Source organism: Lissotriton helveticus, chromosome 1_2, assembly GCF_964261635.1.
Source record: "Lissotriton helveticus chromosome 1_2, aLisHel1.1, whole genome shotgun sequence".
Taxonomy (NCBI): domain Eukaryota; kingdom Metazoa; phylum Chordata; class Amphibia; order Caudata; family Salamandridae; genus Lissotriton; species Lissotriton helveticus.
This window is the reverse complement of record NC_136058.1, coordinates 437034695-437055423: the sequence shown is the minus strand read 5'-3', so window position 1 is coordinate 437055423 and position 20729 is coordinate 437034695. Positions and strand designations below refer to the sequence as shown.

General features: G+C 48.2%; 1 protein-coding gene across 1 annotated transcript in view; it reads right to left on the bottom strand.

The window, feature by feature from the left end:
• Positions 1-20729, bottom strand: part of LOC144807665 (uncharacterized) — a 79324-nt gene that overhangs the window by 30900 nt on the left and 27695 nt on the right. Inside the window, exons 2-3 of the mRNA XM_078673297.1 lie at positions 1853-1911; positions 1669-1757 (exon numbers count right to left, since the gene is read on the bottom strand). The gene's annotated coding sequence lies outside the window, so the exon portion shown is untranslated. The remainder of the gene's footprint in view (positions 1-1668; positions 1758-1852; positions 1912-20729) is intronic.

Here is a 20729-nt window from a genome sequence, read left to right as displayed (position 1 = left end):
TTATTCTTCTGCCTATATTTTTACCCGGTCATAGTAAAAGGCACGAGTGAAGTACAATTGTGCATTCTTTCTCCTCTGCAAATTACACACCTGTGTAACGAAACCCGCTAGTTTAAGCCTCCATTTTGTAGGCATGTCAAAGGCTTGATTTCGAAGTATATTATATAAGCTGTACTGTAATTTCATTTTCGCCTTATAGTTACTTCATTTATATTGCAGTAATCCTTGAAATCACAAAACAGAATTGTACTGACCCCTTTCATCTGCACCGCATTGCATCAAAGTAAGTGCTGTGCCGTTCTACATTAATCCCTAATACTAGTATTGACTAGCTATTTATTATCGATCTTCAGTAGGTCTCATTGCTATTACATTTTCGCTAAATACAAACATGCTTTAAGTTTCAACTAACTAGGACAATCCTGTGTATCTTTAGTCTTTAGCTTTGAAAATATAGCAGTGACATCCAGTAACTATCAGACATCACTGTGCTATCTTGTTTTTCTGGCGTCGCCTGATTCCTCTCTCTATTGCCCATCAGGCATACAGGTATAAATAGAAAATAGTTTTCGGATTTGTAATTAAGGACCCATTCTCTATCACATTTGTCCATTTACATATGTTTAATATTTTTTAGTACACCATTATTGAAACACCACGAGGACTTACATATTTCATCCGCTTACAATGTACTGACGGCGTCTTTTTGCCCTTGGCAACTTAGGTAAATATTAGTTAGATACCTAGAATCGCTGTCAATCAAAAACGTTATTAAATGTGAGCAACTATCAATATGCGTCCTCTACCTTCATCGTTTAGATTATACATGAAGTATCGCACTGTCTTCATTTACCGTTCAACACGACGGTTCTCCAAACCCCATCAATAGTAGGTATACTATTTCTGACACCATGAGTTAAGCATGTGACTTTGATACAAATAGGGGTCACCATCGTATACATACACAAATGTTCTGGGTGCCTTTTCCTTTCTTCCTTCCCCCCCCCCCTTTTTTAATCATTCACATAGGGTTCCCTTCACTATCTTTATATATTGCCTTTTTCACATCTAATTTTATTCCATTAACCTTACTATTCACTTCTAAAGTAATTATCTTGAGTCATATCTTTCCATTTTCACTTTTACTCTCATTCTTCTCCCTTATTTCATCCAATGCAAATGTCTTCTTTGTATACTTATCGCTCATTGTATTCGTGAAAGAACCTCCCTCATTCATAAAGACAATGTTTACTTCACAGATTCATCAATTGTTTGTACTGTGGCCCTCTTCCTGGCGAAGGCACCCCTGTTGCGCCGACACAGACGTAGAATTCCACCAGTCATTTGAATTTGTGCCACTCAGTCTCCAATTGATCTTGTTTTTTATATATTGTGTCAATCTATCAGTGTTGAGCAATATGTCATCATACCAACAATGTTTTAAATGTGTCTTCAGTATGTCTGTGAGTTTGTATGATGGACATGAAAGTGGATGAATGATTATTATTTTTTTTCTAATTGTTTAACACTTAATAAATGCTCATTTTGTATTCTTGATAAATAATTTGTGCTCTTTGGTTCTTTCTGACCTTTGTCTATTGATTAGCATTTAATTATTGTTTATTGAGTGGTTGCCTTAAATCTGTACAATGATTGATTGTTCCCTACCTTAAGGAACGTTATCTTAACTGTAGGCGGCCTCTTCTTTTGCGCTTGTCAGCAATCCTTAGCATCTGAAGGCTTGTGAGTCAACGATCCTTCACATAGTAGAACATATGTGAAAAAAGAAAACCCAAATCATTTCAGTGATTCTTTTTGTGCCATTTCCACTTCCCCATTAGATGCTACTTACCTTGCTTGGAATGCTGAAAGTATATATTAGCGGACACTTCCAATATCAGGCGTACCAATCTGCAGGAGAACAATACCAGATATTTTAGCCACCAGTCACACATGGATGACAGTGAATTAATTGATGGACCTAAAAACATCAAGAAGTAATCAATATAGTTTTCTACCATTAAAAGAGCTATGAGCGAATTAAAGTTACATCATCATGTCTGCAGCAACAAACTAAAGTTACATCACACAATGCAAGACAGACAGGTGGAAAGGTCATAAGATTGCGGAAACATGTGTGTACCTAATTTATCTGAACGACCTCATTCATAGAGGTGCTCCAAGGAGAAGATGTGGCCACCATACACTCCAATAGGGGGCCAACACTTCCGACTCTAAAATATAAGATCCCCTGAACAACAAAATTAAGAGTTATTACATGTACAATAGTCCTATTTAATCAGCAGTGCTTTATTTCCTATCTCTACATGCATCCATCAGTATTGATAACCTTTGCAGCCAACATATGTTTCGTCAATAGGGTATATCCACCATCGACTTCATCAGGCTACAAATAAACAGAAAACCATACATAAACTACATAGTCTCATGCTTATGTAGTAATCAACCACGGTATCCCTGCTGCAAGATCTTTTGTGTAACACCGCATTCCAAAATGTTCTTTCTTGAGATTAAAATTATAGTTAAGAACCGTGAAACCACAAACAAGACAATGCATCCAAAGGAAAGATTGAGTTGTGCGCCCTCGATACCAAAGAGAAGAGACCTAGTGACACCTCAAAAGAACACCCGTATTAGGAGGACAGTTGTCCAGAAACAGACTGCAAAAAAGAATACCAGGTGAATATTTAATACAAATAGGAAATCCAAATAACCACTCATATTACCCAAAACAGTGATAAAACTTGCCGCATTAAGGGCTAAGGCTATCTGCCTCCCTCTTAAAGAGCGCAAGGGAAATGTTAGTGGATTAGGGAGACCCAGCAAAATATAGGCAGGGAAGCACAGGATATCTGTCTCGAAGGCTTCATTTATGTCCTGGAGTATCAGGTCCCAGTATCTTACTAATTTGAGGCAATGCCAAAGTAGATGTACTAATGAGCCTGCCTGCCCGCAGCCACGCCAGCAGTAAGCCGGGGTCGGTCTTTGTTCGAGTGCTTCTGTCGGGCCGCAGTTAAGTACCAGTATGAGGCAACTTTATAAGCTGCTTCCGTACCAGGGATGTTGTGTGCAGTGTGATGTGTTCTAAAAAAATATGTCCTGCCACTCCTTGTCTGTGAGGGATCTGCCTATTTCCTCCTCCCACCTTAACTGTCCTTAGAGTTCGTTGGTGTGGTGTCTACTGAGAGGAAAGAATACAGTTTTGATATAAGGCGCTTGCCGTCGCTTTTACTAATAAGCCACTTTTCATACTGGGTTAATGGACGAGAAGCTCCTGGTCTCATCTCCGGGTAGGTTACCCAGTGACGAATATACCTTTAAATCCCCCATTCTTTTTCCCCGCAGGGAATCACAACGCCGTCATTACAACGAGCGTGTTGTGATTCCGCATACCATTACTCCGCAAATCAGAACAAAGACTTGCAGAGGAGGGGCGCTGTAAGTTGGAATAGTATATTCCAACTCCAGTCTGTGCAGACACTAGGGAAGGTGTTGGATTTTAAATCCAACACCTCCCCGCCCCCCGCAAAGTGTTGTTCCGACTTGCGGAGTAATGGTGTGCGGAATCACAACGCAGTCGTTGTAATGACTGCGTTGTGATTACCTGCGGGGTAAAAAATTAGTTGTAAACGCTGTTTACCCCCAGGGACACGCTTGATTATAGGCGTACTAGTCAGTGGCTGGGATTTCGTAATCTTTCTGAAGCTGATCAAAGGGAAAGGCCCTCTCTTGATTACACCCCTTCTCACGCCACTGCTGGAATGTTTTTGATTTGCACCCAGGCGGGAAGTCAGAGTTGTCCACCAATGGAGTGGGGAGGGGAATGAAGTAAAGCCATGGCGGATTGCAGTTGCGTCCCATACTTTTAGGGTAGTTGTCATCACCGGGGAGAGGTATAGCCTCCATGCGTTATGCCTACGCGGGAGCAAAATCTCTCCCCAAGTCTTCGCTCCTGCAATTATTTGGTTACTAAACGATCAATGTTTCTCTGAAAGTGGGTGGTTCCACTCAAGAATGAAGGGTAGTTGTGATGCTTGAAAATACCTGGACAACACAGGGGCCCCCCACCTAACTTGGGTTTTGTGATCTGCACAAAGCTGAGTCGCGGTTGCTTCCCACCCCAGATGAAGTGGTTGATGGCCCACTGTAGGTTCCGCAATGTAACCGCAGTTGGGGAAAGGGAGCTAGTTTGAAAGATGTACAATATGCGCGGCATTATCGTCATTTTAACTGCTGCAACATGACCCGCCCAAGAGAGACCCGATCATGACCATGTGGAGAGGGTTTCAGTAGTCTGTTCTAGAAGTGGCACGTAGTTAGCCGTTAGTGTCTTATTAGGGATTCATACTAAGAAAATCCCCTGGTATGGTATGTGATTGCTGGTCCAAGTGAATGGGAAATGCCTGGACAGGGCCTCTACTGTGCCAGGGGTAGTAGACAGATTCAGTATTTGTAACTTGGGAAGGTTTACCTTGAAGCCAGCCACTTCACTGAACCACGAGAATTTGCCACTAGGGCCACGAGCGAGGTCTCGGGATTTGTCAAGGACAGGAACACGTCGTAAGCGTAGAGGCTTATAGTATCTATGTCAGCCCCCAGGCGGACCCCGGAGATCAACGGGTTGTCTCTAACCTCTGAATTTGGTATATCCCGCTTGGATAGATTTGTGATTCTTTTTTCTTCAAGCTGATATTTGGATATTCTCCACCAGTACTTATGGTGGGTCCGATCTTCAATCGGTGTTCTTTTCTTATCTTCATTATCTCTCCTCCTGTTTTCTCACTTCCCTCACTTTCTTGTCACTCTATTCTTAGTACATATAAAAAGAATTCCTGTTAAACTTATCTTTTTTTCACTTGGTGATGGCTGGTGCTTGTTTTACTTACACTGCAGTCAATTCCACCTTTGTTATACTCTTGGATTCTTGAGTCACACTGTTTAGATGTGTATTTAGGTCTAAAACTAACACTGTTTAGATGTGTATTTAGGTCTACAACAAACTCTGTTAAATTTTGGATGTATAGACACGTCAAGGAGTGTATACAGCATGTTTTGTTTTACATAACATATGGTTTATCTATGTTTCTCAAATGTATATACAAATGTTGTTTTTTATGTGTTTTTAAATATGTCAATCTCTATATATGTTAGTGAATTGTATGGTATTTATATATTTGTTTTTGTCAATGTATGCAATTTTGTATGTCATATTTATACTAGTATTGTTTGATATTTCCAGCCTTGAGAAAGTCTTAGTGCAAGACAAAAAACGTGTTGGCAAACTGCGTGCTGGGAGATCTTATACGATTTTTTTAATACTAATAAAGAATTGATGAAATCACAAGAAGATTGACATTCAATTGACTCTGAACTGCCTGGATCTTCTTTCTTGGAATTGATGTTGGTTTTAATCTGTCTCATTGTCCAATTGAGGGTATACAGATCCCTTAAAAAGCGATTACTTAGCTAGGACTGAAAAGAAACTTATAAGGTGTGCTTTGGATAGCCTCAATGCTATATGTTCATATTTGGCATCGACGTCGAGCAATGAGACTGGACGATAGGAGGCACATTCAAGGGGATCTTCAGATGGTTTTATGATTACTGAGATGGAGGCCTCCAAGAGGGAATCAGGGAGTGCTCCCGTATCAAGAAATGAGTTAAAAAGCTGTTTCAGAACAGGGGCTAATATCTGACAGAATTTGTTATAGAACGAGGGGGGGGGTGGGGAGGGGGGGGGGTAAGCCATCCAGGCTCGGGGACTTGGAGGTTTTGAGACTGGCTATTGCTGTCACTACCTTGTCAACTTGGATAGAGCGATCAATGTAAGTTGCAGTATCAGTAGGCAGCGCAGTCAGCTGCGCACCATGGAGGTAACTACCTATGTCTCTATATGTAGAGTCTTCCTCCGCACTAAGTTTGCTGTAGAAGGCTCAGAAAGCTTCTGCAATTTTGCGTATACTAGAGTCCCGGACGGGTCTTTGATTGCCGGTATTGTTACGGTAACCTCTCTTTGGCGTAGCTTATGGACTAGCATGCAGTCAGAAGGATTTCTGTTAAGGAAGAATTTGTGCCGGAGATGCACTAAGGCATATTCCGCTCTATCTAGGTCCAATCGGTGGAGAATTAAGCGTTTCTTCTTCAATTCCCTCCAGGAGCGGGGGGCACCGGTGAGTTTGTGTATGAATTCTAGTTCTGCTACTGATGCCGCTATTTACTTCCTCTGTTCCTTCCGTAGCTTGTTTTAGCTTGCTGATGTGGCTATTAATTCCCCTCGTATAACTAGTTTTAATGCTTCCCACAAGGACGCCGGGCGAACCTAGTCTCGGTCATTGGTGGTGAGATAGTCTTTGATTGCCTTGCTAATAGCTTTAGTTATCTGGTCGGAGTGAAGCATGGCATCACGAAGTAGCCAGCGTGACGGGCATGGTTGAGAGCCACCTAGGTTCAGCGATAGCGTGATCAGGGCATGATCAGAGAGGGAACGGGATTCAATTGTTGCTTCAGCTACGCATCCCCAATAGTGCATCTGCGATGAGAAAATGATCAATAGGGGCATAGGATCTATGGGCCGCAGAAAAGTATGTGTAGTCTTTGGCGGAGGGGTGTGTCTGACTCCATATATCATTAAGGACGCAATTCATACGCCATTGATGTCCAGTCTGTGTGACGGTCCCAGCTTGTGTAGCGAGATGCCCGGAGCGATATAAGTCTGTATTCATTACCAGGTTAAGCCCCCCCACCCTATCACCACCTCCCGGTCTTGCGAGGCTAAGACTTGCGTAAGGTAGGTAATCAAGAAGCGTTCCTGGTGTTCATTCGGTGCATAAATAGATGCCACTGTTAACCGTTTATGACCCCACTGGAGCCTAATCCATAATTCTCTGCCCTTGTGTTCAGCTATCACATCTGTGACTTTTCCCTGGAAGCTCTGGGCAAGCAGTATGGCAACCCCATTTTTTTTTTAGTTGTGTCAGTGGTCCAGTATGGTCTGGGAAACCTGGGTGAGCGCATGCGGTGGGTATCCCTGACAAGTAAGTGGGTTTCTTGCAATAAGCATATGTCTCGCCAGAGTGTTCTAGATAAGATAAAATCGCTTTGCACTTTACTGGACTCTTGAGGCCTCGAACATTGAGGCTCACCAAACGTATATTATGCATTGCATGAGTTTAGGAAGCCCCTATGCAGCTTGTTCACTTCGTCCTCGTCACGCCTGCGAGGTAGCGATGGTGCGCCATACCAAGAAGTTCGTAGAACTCTTGGAGCCCTTCTGGAGACTTGGCTGGTGCGGAGGAGAAGAAGTGAAAGAAGATAGAATGTACCCATAACCAACAAAAGGATATACTGAAGAAATCAACAAGAGCCAAGTCTGTCAAGACCCAAGAGTCAGTATGAGGCGACGACAGCCAAGGGAGGACTGTTCTGGAGGACCACCCTCCAAGAGATACTGTGTGGGACCTCTGAGCGACCCGCACATTGTACAGTACTGGGAGCATCCTACCAACAGCCCCTCTACTGCCTCCTTCAGTGCCTCGCAAGTCCCTCCGGACCCCCGGGAGCAGGGTCGTCTTCAGCTCATGATGCAATTGAAAGGGTGGATTCCGCTGATAGGACCTGTAGCACCGCCTGTCTCGTTTTACTAATGGTGGCCAAGTCGGGCAGGGCCCGCAGTGGTTGCTTGTTACCTTCTGCCATGCAGTTCGTATACACTTAGGAGAGGCGGGCTACTCCTCAGAATCATCCTGCGTGGTGATGTGCAGGAAGGCACAGGCTTCCCTGAGTGATCTGATCTGATAGAGAGATCCTTCATACTTGAAGATGATGCGGAAGGGGTGGCTCCATGCATAGGGTATATTAGCCTTCCGTAGGTGTTCTGTTACAGAGCGGAACGTCCTACGTTTCTGCAAGTTGATCCTGGAGAGATTCTGGTAAAAGGTTAGGGAATAGCCTTTGAAGTGGACCTGTGGGAGTCTCTGGCTTTTCTAAGAATGTCCTCTTTGATCTGAAAATCGCGAACGCAAACCAGTATATCGGCCGGGGGACCTTTCCCCAGGCGTTCAGCTCCCACTCTGTGAACCGAACCCGGTCTAGCTGTAGTGCAGAGGTTTCAGGAAGTCCGGAGACATGTCGTAGGAGGTCTGTGACAAACTTGCGAAGGTTGGAGCCCTCTGCTTTGGATGGCACACCTCTAATTCTTATATTGTTCCTCCTGGATCTGTTCTGCAGGTCCTCGTTGCAAGCCTGTAGGTCCAGCTGCTGCTCTTTTAGCCGTAGCCCCCCTTTTTGAAGCCACAAGAACTGCTCCTCCCGGCCTGGCTCCCTGTATTCAAGCTTGGCGACTTTCTCGCCCACCTTGGCCACCTCGCATGTCACCTATCGGATTTCCGATGCTAATTCGGTTTTCATCATCTGCAGGCCTGCACGTAGTGAGGAGAAGAGTGTTTCAAGGAATGCCTTAGTGACCGTACCCTCTCTGTCATCTGCGTCTAGCCGAGCCTCATGCCCTTGGCTTCTAGCCTTATCTTCCATCCTGGAACTGCCTGACTTTCCGAACATGACACCTTGTATTACGAGAAGCGGTTGAACCCCCCTGTGTCGATTTGAAGACTGTGCATGACTGGTTCTCTATCGTCTCCGTAGAAAATGGAGGAGTCAGCCTGAACCCTACTCATATGCGGAGATTACCCTCTTAACTATTGGCATCCTTCTCTCTTCTTCATCTCCCGGACTTGCCATTATTGGACTGAACCCAGCTTGGGAGTCGCCCCCAAGAATGACTTTCAACCTCTATGAGCATTTCTTGAAGTTCCTTATTTGAGGACCTCTGCATTGCTGGATCCCCCGTGAGAGTTGACGTGGCTAATTTTTAGATTGATTGTTTGTCCCACTGTGAACTGTACAACATCGCCCTGAAGAAGGTGTAGCCCCGTCTGGGGGCCTTACACCTAAGCGTGCGTCGGCGTTTTGTGTCATCTGGGGTCTACTTGGCTGATCTGTTGTCCATCCCCCTGATGACTGTTTTCCATCTATTATTATTAGATCAGCTCATGGGTATTATGTACCTTGGTATTGGATGCCTGGTTGTGGTATGAGAGTGTTTGAAATGCTGGTATGTATGAAGGTTTGAGAGTTTTTTTGCTTGATGTCGATATGTGGGACTATATTTGACAAATCATCAGTTTTTTAGAAAAATCCCACGTGGTTTGTAATTAATGTATTGAATAGAATGTTTTTCTATGTAATAAAACTTGTATCTATTTTTCATTATGTGCTGAATTAATATGTTTTGATTTGGGTGGTTCTAAATGTATCAAAGGACCTCCTTGTGAGTTCTATATTAAATCTATTTGGCAGGTATCTTTTCTCTTGTTGTATTTTGCCTTTCCGAACATGTTCCCTGCCATGGCTTTGAGGCTGAGGGGAATAGCTATCTTTGTGCCAATTATTCGATGTGACCTTGCAAAGCGAAAGATGGGCCAAAACTTGGGCAGGCTGCTCATCACACGCCACAGGAGCACGCCACAGGATTAGGCACGCTTTTGATCCCTACTGTTCACCGGGACACCTGCACGCTCCAGAGTTCTCCCACACAGTGGTCCAGGGCCATGGCGCAGTCCGCAAGCTCTGTTCGCCTCACCAGTCCAGGTTGTCCACACAGCCCCTGTGGGGAGAGGGGATCAATCAGCTCCCCTGTCTCCTCGGTCCACGGACTTCTACCCCATGGAGGATCATCACTCGTTCGGTGGACATCCGTATACTATAGGCCGCAGGTCCCGGTCCTCTTAGCCTTTCGTTCTTTCGTGCCCAGGGTTCTATGCTCCTTCCGCAAGGATCCGCTTGTACCCCCTTCTCTCAGGAGCTTGTATTTACTCCCAGGGGCACCTACTGGGGTACAAAGGGCTCGAAATATATGCTTATTTAGGCGGCGGCACGGAGTGATCTAAAAGCGCGTCCTAGCCGTCCACCATCTTGGCCACACCCCCAATTAACTTTTATAGAGGCAAAACAGTGTTTGCAGTGTTGGGCAGTGTTACTTGTCTAAGAGTAAAGTTTACATTGTCTGTGTAGTGTTACCCATGAGTGTAGTGTGTATAGTGTCTGGGCAGTGCTGTCTCTTGTCCCGGAGTAGTGTTTACAGTGTCTGGGCAGTGCTATCTGTTGTCTGGCTGGAGTGTTCACAGTGTCTGAGCAGTGCTATCTGTTGTCTGGCGGGAGTGTTTACAGTGTCTGGGCAGTGCTATCTGTTGTCTGGCGGGAGTGTTTACAGTGTCTGGGCAGTGCTATCTGTTGTCTGGCAGGAGTGTTTAGAGTGTGTGGGCAGTGCTATCTATTGTCTGGCGGGAGTATTTACAGTGTCTGGGCAGTGCTATCTGTTGTCTGGCGGGAGTGTTTACAGTGTCTGGGCAGTGCTATCTGTTGTCTGGCAGGAGTGTTTACAGTGTCTGGGCAGTGCTATCTGTTGTCTGGCGGGAGTGTTTACAGTGTCTGAGGGGTGCTATCTGTTGTCTGGCGGGAGTGTTTACAGTGTCTGAGCAGTGCTATCTGTTGTCTGGCGAGAGTGTTTACAGTGTCTGAGCAGTGCTATCTGTTGTCTGACGGGAGTGTTTACAGTGTCTGGGCAGTGCTATCTGTTGTCTGGCGGGAGTAATTACAGTGACTGAGCAGTGCTATCTGTTGTCTGGCGGGAGTGTTTACAGTGTCTGGGCAGTGCTATCTGTTGTCTGGCGGGAGTGTTTACAGTGTCTGTTCAGTGTTACCTCTGAGGGTAGTGTTTCCAATGTCTGAGCAGTGCTACCTGTTGTCTGCTTTTAGTGTTTACAGTGTCAGGCAGTGTTACTTGTCTGAGGGTAAGTTTACAATGTCTGGGCAGTGCTATCCCTTGTTTGTTTTTAGTGTTTACAGTGTTGAGCAGTTTTACTGTTGTCTTAGGGCGCTGTTTACAGTGTCTGGGCAGAGTTTCTATTGTCTTAGTGTAGTGTGTACAGTGTATGAAGTGTTGCATGTTGTCGGGGGGAGTGATTACAGTGTCCAATCTATTGTGTTTTTAGTGTTTACAGTGTTACCTGTTGTCTGAGGGTAGAGTATGTAGTGTCTGGGCAGTGTTTCATGTTGTCTGAGAGTAGTGTTTACAGTGTCTGGGCAGGGTTTCTATTGTCTTAGGGTAGTGTGTACAGTGTATGAAGTGTTGCATGTTGTCGGGGGGAGTGATTACAGTGTCCAATCTATTGTGTTTTTAGTGTTTACAGTGTTACCTGTTGCCTTATGGTAGTGTGTATGTTGCCTGGGCAGTGGTATCTCTTGTCTGAGGGTAGAGTTCTCAGTGTCCGGGCACTGTTACCTGTATTCTGAGGGTAGAGTATGTAGTGTCTGGGCAGTGCGTCATGTTGTCTGAGGGTAGTGGTGGTGACCCTTGACCCTGCTCGCAGGGCTGGTCGCTCCACACACCGCACGGCTCCCCGTGTGTGACCAGGACTCCTGCCCTTCACCGCTGCTGCCGCGAGTTCGCCGCTGCACCCGTATTTCTGAGTATTGTTGTTGACTGCACCCAGTGTTTTACTTGCATTGTGCCATGCTTATTGCCTGTTGCCAGTATATTTTCTCCGTGACTGTTTTTCCCCGCTTCTGTGCCCCCCGCTCCCCGCTTCCCACCGCTGCTCCCCTGCGGCCCCGTCCCTTTTCCTTCTGTGCCACGCTCCCTCTGTCGCCCATTGGCCACCCCGCTCCCACCTCCCAGCTGCTCCTCCCTCCCACTTGGCCATTTATGAAGGACGCCGCGCGGAAGCACAGCGGACGTGCCAATTGCGCGCCAAAGGCGCGCCAAAGGCAAGCCCGTCTGCGCCCGTCTGCGCCTGGACCGCGCCCAGCGCCAGAACCCTTGGCCCCCGCCGACACCAGTACATCCGACTAAGATACGACACCGCCGCCCTCATCGCACTCATCACCGGACGACCAACCGCCTGCTACCAAGCCACCCCAAAGCGCACCCACAGACCCTTCACCTGTCAAGCCTGCAAATTCACCTGCCTTCGACCCCGCACCCCGCCTGCCAAACCAAACACCAACAACAACCACCTTAAGTGCATCCTGCTCAACACCCGCTCCGTTCACAAGCACGCCATCGAACTCTGGGACCTCCTCGACACATCAGCACCAGACGTCGGTTTCCTCACGGAAACCTGGATGAACGCCTCCTCAGCCCACGACATCACCATAGCCATCCCAGACGGCTACAAAATCACCCGGAAGGACCGAACCAACAAAACAGGAGGAGGAGTCGCCATCACCTACAGGAACACCATCAACGTCACGACCAACGCCGAAGACATCGTCCCCACCGCCGAACACCTACACTTCCAAATCCACACCAACCCCCAGACCACCCTCAGAGGAGCGCTCATCTACAGACCCCCAGGCCCGCGCACACAATTCAGCGAAACCATCGCAGGCTTCATCAGCCCGCACGCCCTAGCCTCACCAGAATACATCCTCCTAAGAGACCTGAATTTTCACCTGGAAAAAAACAACGACAACGCCACCTCCACCCTGCTCTACAACCTCACCAACCTCGGACTCAAGCAACTGGTGGACACCCCCCCCCCCACCTCGCCGGCCACATGCTCGACGCCATCTTCTTCGCCAGTAACCACGTCGCCTTCAACCACTCCACCGGGCTCCACTGGACCGACCACAGCTGCATACACTTCATCTTCAAGAAGACTACATCTCACCACCTCACGCATCGGATCCTCCAGAGATGCTGAAGCAAAATCACCACAGACCAGCTAACCACATCGCTGAGCCAGAACCCACTAGCCGACACCAATCTACCCGACACCAACAACGCAGCCCACAACCTCGCTCAGTGGATCACCAACTGCGCCAACGACCTCGCTCCACTGAAGAACCCCCAAGGCAAGACCGGCAACAGAAAACCCTAATGGTTCACAGATGCCCTCAAAGCCGCAAAGAAATCTTGCCAAACACTCGAAAAGACCTGGCGCCACAAACGGACAACAGAAAACATGACAACCCTCAAAAACACCACCCGCGAATACCACCAGCAGATCCTGGCCACCAAGAGGACATCGTTCAAAGAGCGACTGGACAACAACACCCACAACAGCAAGGAGCTCTTCAGCATTGTCAAAGAGCTCTCCAACCCCAACGCCAGCAACAACGACATCACCCCGTCACAAGATCTCTGCAACGCCCTCGCCACCTTCTTCCACCGCAAGATCGCAGATATACACGACAGCTTCAGACCCCAATCTCCACCTCTGGACACCAAACCAGCGACCTCCACCACCACCCTCAGCGTATGGATCCCCATCAGCAGTAAAGACACCATCCATGTCATGAACTCCATCCACTCCGGCTCTCCCTCCGACCCATGCCCCCATCACATCTTCAACAAAGCCGACACCATCATTGCACCCCACCTTCGGAACGTCGTAAACAGCTCCTTCGCATCAGCCACCTTCCCTGAGAGCTGGAAACACGCAGAAATCAACGCCCTTCTGAAGAAACCCACAGCGGACCCAAAAGACCTCAAAAACTTCCGCCCCATCTCTCTTCTCCCCTTCCCGGCTAAAGTCATCGAGAAGACCGTCAACAAACAGCTAACCGCATTCCTCGAGGCAAACAACTCGCTCGACCCTTCCCAGTCCGGATTCCAAGCCAACCACAGCACCGAGACCGCCCTCATCGCAGCCACAGACGACATCCGAACCCTGATGGACAACGGAGAAACAGCCGCTCTCATCCTCCTAGACCTCTCAGCAGCCTTTGACACCGTCTGCCACCGCACCCTAATAGACCGCCTCGACAACACTGGAATCCAAGGAAAGGTCCTGGAATGGATCAACTCATTCCTCTCCGGCAGAACCCAGAGAGTCTGCCTCCCCCCCTTCCACTCCGAGGCCACTGAGATCATCTGCGGCGTACCCCAAGGATCCTCACTCAGCCCAACACTCTTCAATATCTACATGAGCCCCCTCGCCACCATCGCACGCAAACACAACATCAACATCATCTCCTACGCCAACGACACCCAACTGATACTCTCCCTCACCAAAGACCCAGCCATCGCCAAAACCAACCTTCAGGAAGGTATGAAAGAGGTAGCGGACTGGATGAAGCACAGCCGTCTGGAGCTCAACTCAGACAAGACGGAGGTCCTCATCCTCGGACAATCCCCATCAGCCTGGGACGACTCCTGGTGGCCCACGGCGCTGGGCACCGCACCGACACCCACGAACCACGCTCGCAACCTGGGATTCATCCTGGACTCCTCCCTCACGATGACTGTAGGAGAGTAGGGTCTGCAATCCTATGATCACCCAGATTTTTGCTTTTTGCTGCACTGGTTTACGACTTTCCCTGGCTGTGGGCCTGCTAATCAGACCCACAGCCTAGCTGTTCTCTCTATCCAAATTGTACTTAGGTACTGAATTGGCACTGGGCCCTCTCCAAGTCCCTGTACCCAGGGCTGAGGTGCACCCAGAAGTCTCCCAGGGGCTGAAGCATGTATTGTGCCACCCCTGGATTGACTAACTAAAACTGACACAACTGGCTGCACGACAGCTGGGGCAAGGTGGTGTACTCACCCTTTGCTTTAGATATAGTATACCTATATCTAACCCTAAAATGGACACACAGATCTCCTATCAGTCACTCCTATAGCAGGCCTTAACAATCCTGAAGGCAGAGTGCTTGGAATCGTGTGAGATGGTGCTCTAGCATGAGCTGAGCCTGTCTGCGGCGTTCGGGATCCATCCCTTAGCCGTTTCCATGATATCGCATACCATATACTCTTAGGTGCATTATAATCCTCGCGGTTATGTGCCAACTCTGGTATCGCTTTATCAAAACATGTCGAGTAAGGTGTCATACGAATTGGAATACTAACCCCTCGCCAATTCTGGCGACGGGGTTAGCATTCCACCCTTCTAGAGGGACACGACATGCCTGTAACCTATAACCCGGGTAAAAGTCAGACAGAGCCATAGCATTTCACAAAATGGATGCTGCCACCGAGACACAAGTCTGCCCTCCTGCTGCTGGGAGTCCTCCCAGAGCAGGAGATAAGGACAAAGGGTTTCCTGCCAGGGGCGGTGCCAGCACCGTCCCAGACAGGGTTTTGTGTATTGTAGGTAGGCAGGGCTTTAGAGGAAGGTGACTGCAAGTAGCACCCCGGTGCTCACTGTGCATAGGCCGGCTGGAACCAGTTCCAGGGTCACTCCAGACCCTGTGCTGGGGAAAAGCCCGCCAAGGAAGTGGGTGTAACCACCCCCCTCCTAGTCCCACCCATAGGGCAGGACTTAGTCGCGTGCCAGCCCCTTTTTACAGGATAAAGGTAGAGACTGGCCCCCTTCCAAATCAGATCATCTTTGAATCCTGAAACTACTTTCTGCGAAAGGAACTCAAGACTTCTTCCTAAGATTTCTCCCTTGTGACTAAGGAGTAGTCACCCTGCATCCGCAGGCACCATCTAAGAACACTGCGGTCTGCTGCACGTCCTTCCTCCGGAATCCGACTGCCCAGCTCGACGAGAACCGGCTTCCCTGGCACCTCTGACCTCTACCCACCTCTACAGCCCAGCTGAGAACCGTGGGTGCGACGAGACCTCAAGGGACCGGCCATCTGCAAGACTGCACGACTTCTTTCCAGCAAGCCCGCCGAGTAATCTACTGGTGAGTGCTTTGGGGTCCGAGAAGCCCCGACTCTGAGCAGCTCCAGCTCCGAAGTGCAGCCCCCCAGCATCTCCACGATCTGCGAGGGGCCCTTCTGCTTTCCGCTGCTCACCGCGTTGTTTGGCTACTAGCCCGTTGGCTTGTGGCCTTCCTGACGACGCCCGACGACATTTCTGCTGCTGGTCTGGTTGCTCCAGACTGGCCCTTGCTCCCTCCCAGAAGAGGAGCACCCTGGACCCTCCTGGTCCACTCAAGACGCCATTTTGAGTCCACCGCGTGGGCTTGAATTAGCCAAGGCTTGTTGCCCAATCCTGGGTAACTTCGACGCCAACGACTTCATCCTTCGTGGGACAGCTCGCACCTCCATCCTGGTCGCCGACAACGCCTCCTGGTCCGAGAGACTGCAGAGCCCAGCAGCGCCCACTCACCTGACTGCGGTGACTTCGCCCGGTGCCATCCTGGTGCCCACTTAATCACTGGCTAGTGATTCAAGAACTTGGTCCCCTCTGCTTTCAGGTTTTCTTCTTCCTTGATCCAGGCTTGGATCCATCGAACTTTCCTTCACTGGTCGCCTGCCAGCAACTTCTTCCTTCCAGGCTCCTGGTCCGGCAACGAGATCCCCGACGTCTTTTCAGACCTATGCAGCTGCAGCCCCTGGGCTAGGTAACTTCGGCACTCCGGTGTCCCAGCATAGCCTCACTATCCAAGGGTCAGGATCCACTGTCATTTTCTCCCTACCAGGTCGGGTTCGCCCGTGAACACTAACTTTGTGAATTCTAGCTTCCATAGACTTTGTCCCGCATCCCGCGTGAGAGTGCACACTCTGCACCCGAGTCCCCTAGGCCTCCTAGTAGTAATCTAACGATTCCCTAGTCCAGTCCTAGCGATTCCAAAGCCTATTAGAACTGTTACTTACCTGCTAGTAATTCGCATTCCACTTTTAGCGTATATGGTTTTTCGTGCCCCTCGGGCATTTGTGTAACGTGCTAACTTAAAAGTATTTTCGTAAGAGTTTTGTTGTGTGCTTAGCACCCTGTCCTCATAAAGAGTACAGGGTTGTTGTGATTCTAATAAATACATTGTTTATTTTCATAACACTTGTGTGGTGTCCTTTCACTGGGTGTTCAAGGGGTAATGTGATGGTAAAACAGCTGGCTTAACACGCCCTCTAGAGTCTTAGCCTTAGACTGCTCGTATCCATGCTACTAGGATAGCTGGTCTATAAGGTTGACTTACAACCAATCATCAATAAGGGTTGTTTGGACTGATATATAGTGATCACTAGAATAGTGAGCACTGCACATCAGGCCAACTTCTCACATTGGTGAGCAGCGGTTGGGATTTGAGCTTGCTGTTGTTTTACCACACATGCCCTAAGAATATCTTGTGAAAGATCACATAAGTACTAAAGGTACATATAACTTAGCTTAGAATACTCTGAGTTCTACTGAACCAGCTGTTGTAGCTCCTAGGGCCTAGCACACCCTAAACTACAACTCTAGCAAGGGATCAGTAGGCAAACATATAGTGTAGGTAAGTGCACCACTTACACCTCACTAGAAAAGCATGTCGACTCAGGGGGACTCTACTGAGACTCCCCTGGTCAGTGTTGACCCTCCACAGGTCACTTCAAGATATGCAGCTCTCAATTTTCAGGAGATGAGACAACTCTGTGTCTCCAGGAAACTGAAGCAGGGGTCTAACCCCACCCTTCCCTTTCTGATAGGTCTCTTAGAGACATATGATGCCAGAAAGCTCTCTCAGTTACATGAGAGCATGCCAGCCTTAGAGGGAACCTCTGGGGATCCAGACCTCCCCAACACTGACTCAGCAGTTGAGGAGGAGGATGAGGAGGTACTCTCTGGGGATGAGGTAGACAAGGGTCTTGAGGTAGTCAGAAGGCTAACTAGGACCAACTTAGACTTACTTGGGCTAGGATCTGGGGGCCCCCCAGTACTAACCCGAAGTGGGCCTAACCTTGGAGTTAGGAGAGATAGATCTCTTTCTAGGGACTCCAATAGATCTCTGCACTCTAATGCCTCTTCTCAGGGGAGAAGGAATCCTCCACAGAGGAGATTTACTTCCCCTCAGAGAAGGGAGCATGAGGCTAGGATGAGACAAGCTGAACTGAGGATTGAAAGGGAAGAAATTGCCCTGGCCAAAGAGAAGCTTGCCCTGGCAAGAGAGCAGCAGATGAGTGGGCTAGCTCCCACTGGTGGCAGCAATCTCCCAAGAGATAGAGAGAAGGGTTTAGATACTAAACACCTGACTAAAATAGTGCCCCCCTTTAAGCAAGGGGATGACATCCAGAAATGGATGGCTGCTCTGGAGAGGGCCTGCACTGTGCAGAACATTCCCCAGAGTCAGTGGGCAGCTATACTGTGGCTCTCCTTTGATGGTAAAGGTAGAGATAAGCTCCTCACTACAAGAGTGGAGGATGCTAACAATTACCAGGTCCTGAAGAATACACTGGTTGATGGGTTTGGTTTAACCACTGAGCAGTACAGGTTGCTGTTCAGAGACACCCAGAAAACTCAGTCTCAGGACTGGTCTGATTTTGTGGATTGTGCCACTAAGGCTTTGGAGGGCTGGTTGCTGGGTAGCAAGGTTACAGATTACACAGGATTGTATAATCTAATGATGAGAGAACAAATTTTAAACAATTGTCAGAACCAGTTGCTGCACCAGCACCTTGTTGATTCAGATCTGACCTCTCCCCAAGAATTGGGAAAGAAGGCAGACAAATGGGTCAGGACAAGGATCAAGCAGAACCAGAACCAGAACCAGGGTGGTCAGAAGAAAGCAGACCAGAAGGGTAATGTTAAGAATGAGCAAAATGACCAGAAGTCTTCACCAGGTCCCCAACAAACCAAAGAGGGTGGGGGTCAGGCTTCCCAGAAAAAGAAGACTCAAGAAGGCCAGTCAAAAAGGTGGTGCCAGTACTGCAAAAGTAAATCTCACTGGTTTAGTGAGTGCACCAAAAGAGGAGGAGGACAAACTCCTGCCACTACAGCTCCTAAAGCAACTGCACCCCCTAGTACAGTCAGTAGTGGTAGTGTCACTCCCAAGGCATTAGTTGGGTTAACCTTGGGTACTGAGGGGTCTGACAACTTAGTTGGCACACTCACTCAGGCTGTCCTTGTCTGTACAGGGGATATGGATATGTCCCCTGAAATAAGTCCCAATACTTTGGGCAAATACAGGCAGACACCTTTGATTAATGGCAAAATGGCTCAGGCCTATAGGGACACTTGTGCCAGTGTCACCATGGTGACACCTAACTTTGTGGACCCTGGACAGATCATGCCAGGTACTGATTTCCTGGTGACCAATGCCAGCAATGTCACTACTAGTCATAGTGTGGCAATTGTAGCTTTCTCCTGGGGTGGAGTGAAGGGACAAAAGAAAGTTGTAGTCAGTTCAGACCTCCCAGTTGATTGTTTGTTGGGCAATGATTTGGAGTCATCACAATGGTCAGAAGTGGAGCAGAGGACTCACATGGAGATGTTAGGCTTGCCAGCACATGTGCTTGCTGTGACTAGGTCACAGGCCAGAAGATGCCCCACTGAAAAGGTGCTGGATCCTGAAATTATGGACCAGACACCTCCCAAGAAGAAGAGCAGTAAGGGTAAGGCTTTGCCTTCCCCCTTGCCCCAGGTTGAGGATCAAGTCTCTGAGGAGGCTGATCTAGAAGAGCTGAGGGAAACTGAGCCTAAAGAGCTTGAACTTGATCAAGTTGAGTTTCTGGGCTCAGGGGGACCCTCCAGAGCAGACCTGGGGAAGGAACAGTTGAGCTGCCCTTCCCTTGAACCCCTCAGACAGCAGGCTGCTGCTGAGGCTGCAGGGAATGCCACAGGTGCCCACAGGGTATACTGGGAAGATGGACTCCTGTACTCTGAGTCAAGAGACCCCAGCCTGGTGCAACCAGGAGGCTGGTCATCCCCTTGTCTCTGAGAGGTTTCCTTCTCACCTTGGCCCATGAGATTCCCCTTGCAGGTCATTTAGGTCAGACAAAGACTTGGGACAGGCTTGTCTCACACTTTCACTGGCCCCATATGAATGAGAATACCAAGGAGTTTTGTCGCTCATGTGTCACTTGCCAAGCCAGTGGTAAGTCAGGTGGCACAACAAAGGCCCCCCTTATACCACTACCTGTTGAGGTTCCGTGACGATTTTTAGTGATGTTTTCGACTCGCACGAATATGGTCGAGTCTGGTATTTATGAACCGCAAATGACAAGTTCAGTAAATATGCGCAGTTTCGCTGAGCTAACTCAAACCGTTCGTTTGTTATGTGGGTTTTTATTAGTACCCACGGGTTCCATCTTAGGTACGGCATCCATTTTGTCTCTTGCCCTCAAGTAGCCAGCGAACGGACGATGTCCGCTTCACGACCCTGAGACTTCCAAGATATTTGTAGAAGACACATGTTCTTTGTAAATGTCTTTATGATGAGGGGGATGATACTGTAAGGCAGATGGCCCCGCTCGAGGCCCATCTTGCCGTGCCGGTTTATTGTCTCAGCCGTGCATCTCATTAGGCACGTCCCTTTGATGCCTGTATTTCGTGTTTCCCGATACCTCCCCTTTTTACACCCTTTTCGATTCCCTCACTGTCTCCATCTTCCTCTGCACCTGTCCTTGTTCCTATTTCAATCTGTTTTACTGCCGATTGGAATTCACTAATGTTGGGAAGATGGGTTTTTACAGTTGAGAACCGCCAAATGTTTCCGCACTTATGTTCCGGACCTTATGTGCATCAAAGTGACCAAAGCAACCCCTCTGAGGGATAATTATGGGAACCGGGTTGTAAACTTTGTGTATCATGATGTCCTATGGGTAAAATCTGTATAAAAGGAGCGATCCACAGAACCAATGGGAAGCAGTCTCCCCAAGTTGCACGTGTTGTACTTGCCGTGACTTCTGTGTTCCCTGCAGTAATAAACCTTGAATCTTTGACGCCGAAGGAAGTGTCCCGTGTCTCTGTAGTTAGTGCGCCGAAACAGGTATCCCATGAA